The sequence below is a fragment of the Leuciscus leuciscus genome (assembly GCF_965113295.1).
Source record: "Leuciscus leuciscus genome assembly, chromosome: 5".
NCBI lineage: Eukaryota > Metazoa > Chordata > Actinopteri > Cypriniformes > Leuciscidae > Leuciscus > Leuciscus leuciscus.
Window position 1 is genome coordinate 25,222,240 of NC_138729.1, and position 12,667 is coordinate 25,234,906.

Sequence of the window (12,667 nt, forward strand, 5' to 3'; positions counted from 1 at the left end):
TTAATAAACTCCTTAGCTGGAATAATTTCAAATGCGGAAGCATAAAACAATTATTAATACGGGAATCAATTCGTTTCAAAAAGTTGATTTTTAATAAAACATAATTTCCCTGTATTTCTGGTGTGCAGCAAAATACGGAGATTGAGGCTTGGGTGGGGTGAAGGCCGTGGGGAGAGTTTGAACGTCACACCGTTTCATCCTGTTTGCTTGAGAAAAAGTCTTTCACTCCATCTCCTCAGGTGCACCAAAGCTGCACAAAATGCAAACCACCGGGCATTCAGCAAGAAGAACCCGCCATACTTGTGACGTATATTAACTTCTGGCGCAGAATCTTAAAGAAAACGACTCGAATTTATATCCACGACTCAGTGAGGACAAATAACAAGCCTGTGTTTGAAGTGTGTGTGTCTGTGTGAGTGCTCGCGCAGTCTCACTGCCGACGAATTACATTACCGCACGTTTGAACCGCACAGACTCACCTTTCAGCGCTTATTGGAGTGTCTTTAAGGACATGAGGTGAGTGTATTATTTAATGTGAATATTTTGAGTGCTTTGTGGTGAATTACACGCAGGCTCGTGAGAGCTGAGCGCGTATGTTCAAGATGGCGACGCAGTTTTGAATGCAAAGGTGCAACATTAAGCTAACGGATGTTTCCCTTAAACTCTCCCCCGGCTCATTTTACACTATATATTGATTTAGGTGATCTCTTATGAGGTTGATTTACATCTCTGTCTACCCGAGATATTAAGATTTTGTTTGTGGTTTCCGGTTAAATGTTGCTCCTCGGATTAACTAATATTAGCTTGCTGGCTAACGCCATTAGTGTGAGTTCATACCACAGCCAGGAGTTTATTGCTGAAAATCATCATTAAAGTCTGCTCCGTAATATACACACATGAGCTATAAACATTAAATGTTTTTATCCTTTTCTTGCATGTAAAAAGGCAGAGTAGTGTCTAAAATCATGCTTGAAACGAGAATAACAAGACAGTGCTGAATGTGAAACCCACTGTGTATTCAGTAGGCTGTGTCAGTTTCGCTGCCTGGAAATTACATAAAGTTTGGACTTGTGCACCTATATACGCTTCACAACTGATGACAGTTCTTTGCAACAGTCTGTTGAAGTTATCAACCTTAAAGATAATACATACTTTAATGACATACACGTTTACCAGAGACATTCAAATGTAACTTACTCATAAATATTGCATTGACTTGCTTGGGACAAATCTATTAGACAGGATTTTCCTTTATCTCAGCGTTTTGAAGTATTTTTGATATTTATATTTCATATTACACATACGTATGTGTGTGTACATACATTGTATGTATGTATATATTTGACTATAATGCTGAGATTAAAAGAAAAAAAACTATTTGAGAAAGAAAGAGACTATAGTATATATATATATATATATATATATATATATATATATATATATATAAGAGCCCGACCGATATATCGGCGGGCCGATATTAGGCATTTTCCAAACTATCGGCATTTATAATGGCCGATAAATGAATATTTAAAAAATAAAATAAAAGCGGACGAAATCACGAGTCACATAATGTATTTAGTGCTTAGTGCATCATAGGGCTGGGCGATATGGCTGAAAACTGTATCACGATATAAGTGTTTCATATCGGTCGATATCGATAATTATTGAATTTTTTTATAACATATTTAAAATAAGGACCAGTCCAGGAGACAAATATATTACATTTAAAGATTTTTTATTTTAAACTTAACCTACCTCTGATTATAATCCCATCAGTTAAAAAGGCAGAAATGTCAACACGACCATGGAAAACTCAAAAGTCTAAAATCACAATGAACACTTAACAATTATCTCTTAACATTAAGGTGCAAAATTAAAGAATACGTAAGAAATGCTTTATAAAGGGGTGGGCGATATGGCAAAAATATAATATTACGATTTCTTTCTATAAATTATATAAATCTATTTCTTTCTATTTTCTATAAATTATACATTGATACTTATTAAAGCTATTAATAAAGTAATTAGTCAAGAGCAGTGAGTGATTTTCTCTTTACATTTTGTTGTTTTATTAACATTAAAGGGATAGTTCTCCTAAAAATTCTAATTTTCATAATTTACTCTCTCACGTTGTTTTAAACTCGAATAGGTTTCTTTCTTCTGTTGAAAATAAAAGTTATTTGGAAGAATGTGGGTAACCAAACAGTTGATGTACCTCAGTGACTTCCATAGTATATTTTTCCTCCTATGGAAGTCAATGGGGACCAGCTACTGTTTGGATACCCACATTCTTCAAAATATTAATATTAGAAAATATTAGAAGGCAATTAATACAGGTTTGGAACAACATTAGAGTGCGTAAATAATGAGATAATTTTTATTTTTGGGTGAACTATCCCTTTAAGGACAAGCGGCAGCGTGTTTACTATTACTACTGTCTCTTTAAGAGCTGCGCGCGACGCGTCTATTATACACGCATTTGACAAGCAGATTTTCTCTCAATTTTCTCAAGTTTGCTTTCACTTTAGACATATCCGACTAGTTTATGTAAACCTTGTGTGTATAACAGTATTAGCAAAATAAGACTCGAAAGATAACTTAGTATTCAGGCGCTGGTAGACAGGCTTTTAGTGCATGTGAGCTTCACATGTATGCGCTGAGAAACTAGCTAGAACAGCGCATAAGCACGCGAATAACAGAAAAACTGACGACGGTCTTGCATAATCTGCAGACGACATTGGTCTGACTACGGTCAGACTTTAAGTCAGGCGAGCTGACTTTTTCTGTTTTATCTAGTTACTAGAGAGTGAGTGCCTTTGTTCATGCAATCAAACTTGCTTTGCTGGTTTCTTCCAACGAAAAAAATAAATAAATAATTATCGAACGTTTTATCGAACGCATTTTTTATTGATATTGATTACGTGTCTATCGCGATACATATCGTTATCGTTTTATCGCCCAGCCCTAGTGCATCACTAAGTAGTAGATTTTAGAAGGCAGGCAGCAAATGATGATTGAAAATGGTTTGTTGTAGCTTGATGGAATAGATGGATAGAATTAAAAGAGTGCAGGTAAAGGGATAAGCAAGTTGACATTGTAATTATAAGGTAGCTTATAACATTGACATTTGGCAGACGCTTTTATCAAAAGCGACTTACATTGCATTTCAAGGTACACATTTACAATCTTATCAGTTCTTCACACACACATTATTACATAATTGAATTATTACTGTCAATATTAATAATAATAGTTGACTTTTTTTTGTTCAAAGGACTTTAAGTTTCATATCGTAAGTTTGTATTTTTATACATTATATTTATCAGAACTTTAATATATTATGTTCTGTTGTGACAATAAAACAAACAAGTTTATTTTTAAACTGCATTATCATATTATTTTAGTAAGGCTGAGGACTCTTAAATAACGACAAATAACTAATGTTAGGGAAATCTGTTCATGTTTTGTTACGAGTTTCTGGATTTAAAAAATATATATATATCGGAATATCGGATTTTTAAATCACCAAATATTTGTATCGGTATCGGCCTTAAAAATCCTTTATCGGTCGGGCTCTAATATATATATATGTGTGTGTGTGTGTGTGTGTGTGTGTGTGTATGGTGTGTTTGTGTATATATTATGTGCCTTTTCCCCCTTTTAGTGTAGGATGCACCCCTGTAAATTCAATGTGCATAACATCTAAATGAGTTTGTGCTCACAGGTTCATAATAGGACTTGTATATTGAAGGGGAAATACCAGCAGTTCCAGCATGAGATTGAGTATTTTAGTCACTTGCAACATTTTGTTGTTGGTGAGTGTCAACTTCTAGCATGTCAAAATGTCGACTAGCACCCAGAAACCATGTGAATATGTTTTCAGGAAATATTTTTTCAGATCTGTTAATTAGGGAGCAGAGTACATGCACTGGCATAAAGGCAGAAGTTCACAAGTTCATAACTGCAGAAGGTAAGAAAAGTAGTTGTCATTCACACTTGCAGCCCACAATTAAGCAATGCTGGTGAATCTCTCTGTCTTTCTCTCTCTCTGTCTCTCTCTCTCTCTCTCTCTCTCTCTCTGTCTTTCTCTTTCTCTCGACCCTGCAGCAGAACCCAGCTCTGTTTGCGGCTCCACTTGCAACTTAATTAGGCTTGCCATCAGGAGAGATACAATGTGCCTGTAAAGAGTGCCAGACCCCCCCCCCCCCCCCCCCCCCTTATCATTGCTGTTGCCTTATGTGCTGGCTGAGGGACAGTGGAGTGAAACACAGGACATGTAACTGTTGTGCTGCCGTGTCTGTGGCCAAGCGTGGCACGGTAATGCTAGTGAGCGAGCAAGCACCGGAAAATACTTAGAGGCAAGCTGCCACGTTGACTAAGTTTTGGAGGGGTTTTGTTCCCATTGTGCCATTAAAATTAGAGAGAGATATTGATATGTTTTTTATAACTGATAGCAATTATTTGCATGTTTATGTGCCCGATAACTGATATACAGAACTGATTTATTACTGATAAATTAACTGATTCTATATTGTTTAATTTCTGTTTTTGACAATTATAACAACAGTAATGAACTGAACAAACTATTTTATTTAACACTTTTTAAATACTGCAATTTCTGCAGTTTCACTCCCTTCTTGTATACAAAACAAAACACACTTCTACATCAATAAATGGTCTGAAAGAGTGCAAAAAACAAACAAACTTCAAGGTAAACAAACAGGTAATGAATATAGCATGTACAAATAATTCTAACAAATAAATAAAAAAGCATGGAACATTCTAAACCACCTAAATAATAATAAAAAAACATTACTTTAGTGTAGCTTAATAATCCCAGAGTTGCATCTTTTTATTTATAACAACAGGATTAATATTAACAACATCAGTGTTTTTTTCTCTCCAGATAAGTAATACCAAATATGTTATTTACAGTAATGCTATAGATTGTTGTTTTATTTGAGAATCTAATAAATAAGCTTAACAAATATTAATTTTACAATGAAGAATTTAATTTAAGTTTTTAGGCGTTTAAAAACAGGGCTTATGCAAAACACCATTCATATTAGGATACTCTGGCTTATTAAAGAGCCTACAAGACTTAATGTCAAACTGAACACAATTACAACCCATACGTGTAATTAAACTTTGACAAATATGTGACTGAGGACAAAAACACTGCAAAAATGAACAAAATGAGTAGTCTGATACAAAAATGATCTGGGATATTATTCAGCTAGTGCTGAGTATTTTTGTGTCCTTCCTTCCTACGTCCTACTTAAGTATTTAAGGCATGATTCTCTTTATAAATTTGAGCTTTTCTGCATTTTGGGGAGATATTCTATTCTATTGTTAACTTAAGACATAAACGACTGTTTATGAAGATACTCGCAAATACGGGCATTTTGACACATAAGTGTGTGTATTTGACCGTTCAAGACCAGTAAGATAATACTCATGCGCTGTATGAGCAGCAGCTTTATGTGCGTGGATTCCATGTATGTGCGCTCATTGCCCGTCCCTCAGACAACCCGCACACATATTGAATGAGCACTGTTTTGCTGCTTACTGCGCGTGAGCGGTTTCAAATCACTTGTTCTTAAATCACAAGGCTTAAAAACGCATTGTTTCTTGAGACAGCATGATGATATGACTCTGGTGCTAAAGTCTGACATCATCAATTGACAATCGGTTCATGAGATCGGCCTATTTTGTGACTCCCGATCGAGTCATAGAATGTGATTATCAGCTGATACTGATCTCCAGAGCAGATCAATCGGAGCATCCCTATGAAATTGCCTAGCTGCTGACAGAGCGCTTTATCTCTGCGTTCACACAGAACTTCTCTTAGATAATTAATTTCCACAGAGCTGTAATTATTTAGCTAATTATTATAATATAACTAATAAAAGTTATATTGTAGAAGTTAATATAATTTAAGGAGTTTCAGTTTTTAATTTAAGGGAGTGTTTTCCTTTTTCTTTAGTGTTATGTAGCTGTTCATATCTCAATGTCTCCCACAAAAAAATATTTATTCTATCTAAATGAGAAGGCAGATCCAGACCTAGCTAAAACACCTCGATCGAATTCTACCTCACGACCTACTTCACTAGGAGGAAATATTTGCATTATGCCGCCCAAATCCATACGCAAAGAAAGAAGGTGTGGCTTCAGTTATCAGTAGTGTTGTTGCCACCATGGTGTGAGACGCTGTGTGTTTCTATGCAAAAGCAAAAGCAGCACTTTATTTGCCCTTCCGAAGGTGGACGCAGTTAGGAATCAGTGGTTGATTTATTTACAACACTGTTCCAGAACAGTACTCAAATGTTCGTTGCATTAATGGCTGTTATGTTAAATAAAGTTATCAAGTTATTTTACCTTTGAAGTTTGAACACCTTGACTCATCTCCCCTCAGATGCAGTGCTTTAAGGTTTAAGGCATTGTTTGTAGAGAGATGATCAAGGACTCCAGATCTGTATGAGGCACATAGATTCGAGGGAGTGTGTTAAAGTTGCCATGAAATGGAAATCTATTTTCTAAATGCATCTTAATGGTCTTATTGTGAAGAATTCATCCATGCATGTTATTATTAGGAATGCCCAAAAAATTCCCCTACTGAAAATATTCGGTTTCGGGCCAAAATGGTTGTGAATGCCCGAAATCATTGACTGAAATAGTGACGTTTAATTAGCGCTTCTCCGAATGGCACATTTTGACTTCAGCGTCTATTTTGTGCGCACAACAGATAAACTACAACAGTTAAACGTGTCCGCTGTGTGGACTGTTTGACATGATCGATTTCTCTATTTTAATCGATACTGAAATGGATTCTTAAAGCCCCCCTGTGGTGAAAATCAGGTTTTTAATGTTCATATGGTTTAAGACAAACCATGTGCAAATTTATAAGTTAACACCATTGCTGCGTATTTTCTCCTTAGAACTGCAGTGAGCCAAATACGGTCTCATAAACACGGTTTGAAATCACTGGTGTTTCTGGCGTAATAAAATGCGGCATATACCCGACGTATCTTTTTTTCCTCTCAAAACCCAATTTTATATGTGCAGCATTTTTTTCAACTATGCAGGTAACATTTTACAATATCATGAAAAATTACTTGCATTACTTTTTAAACCGTTTAACTGATGATTATTATTATTATTAGTAGTAGTATTAATCTGTCTAAAATCTGCCTAAATTCACTTAACGGTTAACCAGTTAATTTTGAGCATCCCTAATGGCGACTTTAAAGGGATAGTTCACCATATCCCTGTCATTCTAAATCTGTATGACTTTCTTCTGTGGAACACAAGATATTTCTAAGATCTTTGGAGTCTAAACAACAAAGACCAAACTGAAAGTCAGGTTAGTAACAACATGAGGGTGAATAAATGATGATTTCATTTTTATTTTTTGGGGTGAACTGTCCCTTTAAAATTGGCTAGCACAGAGAAACATCCTCTGTCATTTCATAAAATTTGTAAATAATTTGACATTTCATTCTGATATGGGTTGATGATCCTCAGCCCAAAAGTAATCTTGACCATCAGAACTGTTCTCAGATCATTGTTAAAGTTAAGATTTAACAATAAGCTTCCCCAGCACAAATGGATGTAGAGCTTTCAGTTAGACTTTTGCATATTTCCTTTGACAGATCAAATCATGTCCAGAGTGGTGGTTTAGTGAATCTTTATATATTAATATTTCTCTATTGTGGGGTTGATGGGGCCAAATGACATCAGTGTGGCAGATGTTTCTGACAAATCCTGGATTTTGCAGGATGTGGGAGTGTTATGCTCGCTGTCTGCTCTCTTGTGCTGGATATTTAACTTTTACAGTGTTTCATTGTCAGGTTTAATTTATAAGTGATGTGTCAATGTTTGATATGTTTTATGAATGCTACCTGTTTAGTATTTTTCTCTTTGTGGATTGCTTTTGATATAGCCTGAGACATATTTTGGGGGTAAGTGATGACAAAAGGTTGAATTTATGGCATGAATGGATGCAAGAAGATGGAGGGGCAGGTTGAACCTGATGAAAGAGAGACAAAAGGTATAAAAGTGAAGTGTGGACATATCAAACAATAGGTCTCCTCCTGATTAGGCTGTATTTTTGTTCAGGCTCTGACAGATAAGCATTATGAAGTGTGTATGGAAAATCCAATCCGCACACACTCTGAGCTGAGGAGCAGTCAGCCAGCTCCAGTCATGGAGAATCCTGCTGACTGATTTGGGTATGCAAACAGACTCTCGTGTTGATACGTGGGACAGAGCTTATTAGTGTGTACTGAAGCGTGACCTGTGATCTGAAAGCCAAATAAATGCCCTTGACCTTTTGACCTGATTTGAAAATGTATTAACAGAATATTTCAGGGTTATACAAAAAGCTTTCTTCAATGCTAATATTTAAGTATAATGGTAATGCATGCACCTGCATGGAACAGTCTAGCATTTGCTCTGATGATAATGCATTGATTTGAATGGAGGGAATAGAAGTGTTTGTGGGGTCACTGGAATAGCCCAACTATTACTTGGTTTACAGTTTGTCTATGATAATGGAAAGATTGTGGACTTTGCTACAGTAAACCACTGAACCATTCAGTAGCATCTGTTGTTGCATTTTTGCTGTACGTGTCGTGTGTCAGGAGAGATGGATGCTGTCCAGCCACAGATAGCAAGGGCTTTGAGCCTAAGGTCAACAGGTGTGCTTTCACAAGACAGTAAGAGACTGCACAAGAGTCCACAAATACTGTGCACATGTCCATGTCACCCTTACATTATTATCATTGCATTATTCTACCTTTCTGTTTAAACAGAAAATCATTAATGTGCTGCACTGTGGATTTTTACATGTATTAATTAATACATGACCTCTGGCGTACCAGTGCTTTGGCATCAAGTCACCTTAATTTTTATAGTACTTTAAACAAAAATTTTTTTCAAGCACATTTACAATAACAAACAGGAAGGTAACAGAATTAATGATGCAAACTTCAAATATAAGACAAATTTTCCTGTAAAGCAGCTGTAGAAATGTATTATTATTATTATTATTGTTATTATTATTTGTGTTTATTGGGATAGGGACAGATGCATTATACGTAGATAAATGCCAGCCATCTCATGCAAGTTTCATAGTTAAAGGTGTAATGACACACTCACCATGTCTGGATACGATATGAAACTATCGTGATACTTTAAGCCAAATTAAAGAAGATGGTTATATTATTATTAGGGATGCACTGATATGAACATTTTGGCTGATGCCGATAATTCTTTATTTTTAAAAGCCGATAACGATTGTATGATTTTTTTGAGAGCCTGATTACAAAAGTAAAAGTCTCTCCATTAAAAGCCATGTCCCAAGCACTTCAACATAAATCAAACCTATACAGTACAGTAGCCTAACTTTGAGTTCAAAATGAAGAGCTTCAACCCATATTCAGTGTGCAAATTGAAAAAGGAAAAAGTACTTGATCATCAAGTACTTGACTTGTACCTGAACTTTAAAGGGGACTCAGCTCTCTTTTTAGTTGTGATATAGTGTCTGTCTACATTACACTACATCATAATAATAATAATAATATAATATTTTTCATATGACAGTAATAGCCATATATAGTAAAATAAATTAAACTTTAACAAAGTTTTGCTCTAATTTCTATGTATGCAAGAGATAAACCTGTGAGCTTTTACAAGTTTACAAACATGTCTCTAGGGGTGGGCGATCTTCCTAAAATTTCTTAAAAAAATCTTATAACAAACAAATCGCGATCTTTCCAATTTTGAGGTGTGCTGTCGAGAATATCCAGACTGTAACAAGTCTATGGACTTATCTGTTTTCACAATTTAAAACAATTATTGCAATAAACAATCAGTTTTCAAAATAGTGTTCGTCGACTGATATTGGGTTTTTTTATGGCCGATGCCGATATCCTAAAGAGCAGGCCAATATAAATCCTATATATTTAAATAAATTGATAAATTGACTATATTCTCAGAAGACAAAGCACTGCTACTTCTGCGGAGTGATTTACTCCAACTCTGAGCTTCTCAGGTGCTGCGAGCAAATCACTCTGCAGAAGTAGCCGTGCTTCGCCTTCTGAGAATATAGTTCCCAGTATGTATACGGTTAGAAGATGGCTCTGTCTCGTGACCTTGTTATTTGTACACGCTGTGACTATATAAATCACAACATGTAAATAGGGAAATACTGGCGTTATTTTGTCACTTATTGGGAACAGTATGCTAGCTGGAGCCATTTACCTCCAGTCTTTGTGCTAAGCTAGGCTAGTGGTGGGTGCGTCAGACAGAGTTATGGCACGCACGGAGATGAAAAGGTTATGTAAGGACTTATCTAACTCTGGGGGATTCGGTGAATAAGCTTAAAGGTGCTCTAAGCAATGTCACACGTTTTTTAGGCCAAAAAATGTTTTGTCACATACAGCAAACATCTCCTCACTATCCGCTAGCTGCCTGTCCCCTGAACACACTTTTAAAAAACACGGTCTCTGTAGACTGTCCAGGCTCCACAAACGGCAAGAAAAACAAACTGGCCCAGCCTGGACCACGAAAAGAAACATAAACAGTGTTCTAGCCAATAACCGACAAGAATGATTTGGGGGTGGGGGTTAGTGCGCGTGCACATGAAGGGGGGTGTTGGGAGTGGAGGAGAGAGAAGCATGAAGAGGGAAGTTAGCTAGAGGAGAGATGTCCTAGACCAGTGGTTCTCAATTCCAGTCCTCGTGACCCACTGCTCTGCACATTTTGTATGTCTCCCTTATTTAACACACCTGAACCAGATCATCAGCTCAATAGGAGGTACTCCATGAACTGAACTGAGTGTGTCAGATAAGAGAGACTTACAAAATGTGCAGAGCAGTGGGTCACGAGGACTGGAATTGAGAACCACTGTCCTAGACAACGACTAACGTTAGAATTATATTCTCTTGAATTTTGATATGGCTGACACATGACCAAAGAGACGACGTTCCGATGAACAAATAGAAAAGAAGAGGGAAAAGGGGAAGGAACGTGCAAAGTCCCGAATTTACATATTCTCTTGAATTTTGATATGGCTGACACATGACCATAGAGACGACGTTCCGATGAACAAATAGCAAAGAAGAGGGAAAAGGAGAAGGAACGTGCAAAGTCCCGAATTTACATCGGAAAAGCCTCTGATTCGTTCATGACTGTTTCAGGAAGCACAGAAGGAAGGGGACGGGATGAGGAGGAGGGAGGGTCGAGCTAGCCTCCGTTTTGTTTGACAATACTTCGAACGTCAACAAGAAGTGACGTCACCCAACATTGCTTAGAGCACCTTTAAGTCCCAAAAGGTCGGCGTGTTCCGTTTTAAGTGCACTGGAAATCATATTTATTCAAATAAAGACAAGCTAACACTAATTTTACATACAGCACACTGAAAATGACAAGAATATGACATAGCGGGCAACTAAAAATAGCGCAGCATAGTTTGAAATCAAGCGTTCAGTTTGTTGATCGTGTGTCTCAAGTGAAGCTGAACTCTCCTGTCCGCATTCAATTTACACAGACCGACTGTCAAGCACAGTAACACGCGATCATACAGGCTGCAAATGCGGACTTCAAAATAGCTGACTGCTGGATTCGACTTAGCCTGCAAGGTTTGTGAAATTAAAATGTTTATTAGATATTTAAAGATTTGTTTAAATTATATAAATACGCATTTGTTGAATGCTGACGGTAAATAGGAAAGTATTAGTAGTGTTTGCCTTTTTGTTACTAATAATATAAAAGCAAACGCTATGATATTCTTTTGTATACAGTTTACTTTCTTTGTTTAACAGTTCTATCCAGTAAGACAAAACTTGTTAAACCGAGACCATAAGTAATGAAGACGGAGAATGTGAGCGCTGTGTGCTCAGAGCCGTCCAAATAAAAGTCTGGCTATTATGAGGACATAGAAGATCACAATCTCTACGATTCACTTGAAAAGTAGATCATGGACGTCTTCAAGATCGTTCACGATATAAAATCATCAGATCACCCACCCCTACATGTCTCATTACAAATCTAGTGAAGTGCTGTAATTGTCAACTATGCAAATGTTGCAGTCTCTTACTCTACCTCGAATTAGGAAGCTGAATTTTTAGGACAGCCAGTTACTTTGGAGGAACTTAAAGGGGCGTTACAAGGTGCTAAGAAAGACAAAGCGAAGCGCCAGGCTTAGACGGGATCCCGGCAGAATTATTTCTTAAATATTTTGATCTACTCGGCCCTGTCTTCCTGACAGCCATCCACGCGGCAGTAGAGGCTGGGGCCTTTCACCCACTGATGAATACGGCACTTATATCGCTGATACCCAAAAAAGGGAAAGATCATTCGGATTGTGCAAACTACAGACCCATTAGTTTGCTAAACACCGATATAAAAATGTATGCCAGAATTCTGGCCTTGCGACTACAGCGGTATCTGAATTCATTAGTCCACCCTGACCAGTCTGGCTTTATGCCAAAAAGATTAGCGGCGGATAACATTCGGAGACTACTGCACGTCATTCACGAATCCCGGGTTGTCCCACTCCAGCTGCGGGTTCTTTCGTTAGACGCAGAGAAGGCGTTTGACAGGCTGGAGTGGGACTACCTCTGGTCTGTTTTGGATGTGTATGGCCTTGCCAAAGGCCATAGAA

At 37.1% G+C, this 12,667-nt stretch overlaps 1 protein-coding gene across 11 annotated transcripts in view; it reads left to right on the forward strand.

Moving 5' to 3' along the window:
* The first annotated feature begins 171 nt into the window (after nt 1-171).
* Nucleotides 172-12,667, forward strand: part of ncor1 (nuclear receptor corepressor 1) — a 111,802-nt gene continuing 99,306 nt past the window's right edge. For all 11 annotated transcript variants that reach the window (XM_082168953.1, XM_082168965.1, XM_082168959.1 and 8 more), the window contains exon 1: nt 172-516. The gene's annotated coding sequence lies outside the window, so the exon portion shown is untranslated. The remainder of the gene's footprint in view (nt 517-12,667) is intronic.